The sequence below is a fragment of the Cicer arietinum genome, chromosome 2 (assembly GCF_000331145.2).
Source record: "Cicer arietinum cultivar CDC Frontier isolate Library 1 chromosome 2, Cicar.CDCFrontier_v2.0, whole genome shotgun sequence".
In the NCBI taxonomy this organism is placed as follows: Eukaryota; Viridiplantae; Streptophyta; class Magnoliopsida; order Fabales; family Fabaceae; genus Cicer; species Cicer arietinum.
In genome coordinates this window covers 47,585,203-47,586,348 of record NC_021161.2, presented here as the reverse complement: position 1 = coordinate 47,586,348, position 1,146 = coordinate 47,585,203, and positions in this window count along the sequence as shown.

Genomic DNA, 1,146 nt, shown 5'->3' with positions numbered 1-1,146 from the left:
TTTGGATGCAATTTCTGAAGTGTTGAAAATCGACATAAGAGAGTTGGCAAGTACAAAAGAAGACAAATGAGCCATTCATGGTTTTTCGAGAAAATATCTAGAGAAAAAATGCCACGATTTAGCCGTTAAAAAAGAATGGAGTGCTTTTATAGATGTTTTGGCTCTAATTATCTATGGTATTGTTTTATTCCCAAACCTTGATAATTTTGTTGATTTTGCTGCTATCAATGTCTTCTTATCTTTTAACAAACATAACCAAAACCCAGTTCCCGCGATTCTTGGTGATGTATACTACTCTCTACATATGCGACATGAGAAGAAAGGGGGAACAATTTTGTGTTGTGCTCCAGTGCTGTATATCTGGTTTATGTCTCATATGTTCAAGAAAGGGTATCATATTGGAATTAAAGATAATCGTGAATGGGCTCAAAGTATAGCTAGCCTTACTGGAGACACAATTTCATGGTATCACAGAGAACAAGGGGTGGAGGAAGTAATATGTCAATGCGGAGATTTTTCAAATGTGCCTCTCATTGGAACCAAAGGATGTATTAATTACAATCCAGCGGTAGCTTTGAGACAGCTTGGCTACCCTATGTTGGAAAAACCAGATGATAAGTCATTGGAAGCTTTTATTTTTGATGACTCTTCATCATATGCATATTTTCCCACTATTTTAGTCTTATTTATCCTCAATTATTAGTTAAATTAAGGATTTATTTGATATATTTTGTTGATTTTTATTCTTTGAGCTGATAAAATGTTTTGTGTTTTTATGTCGTTGATTAAGTAGGAATTTGTCGTAATTTTACATTGCGTTTTGTTTTAGTGCATTGCTGAATTTTGGTGAGAAATCAACATGACATATGTAGAGTATTTTAGCCATATCAGAAGTTGTAGATGTTCAATTGGGGTCAAACCAAGTGCAAAGGAAAGCTAAGATCCATAGCTACAACTTTCATGAAGACACCAGAACCAAATTCAGACTCGAAAGAGGAGAAAAATGCAATATACGCCGGACAACAGATGTTGAGCGCTGGAGCGCGCTCAAGCGCAAGCCAAACGCTTTTTCCCAGCATTCGCCACTGCCGATATGCGCCCGAGCGCAAGCCAAGCGCTTTTTCCAGCATCTGCTACTGTCCAAAC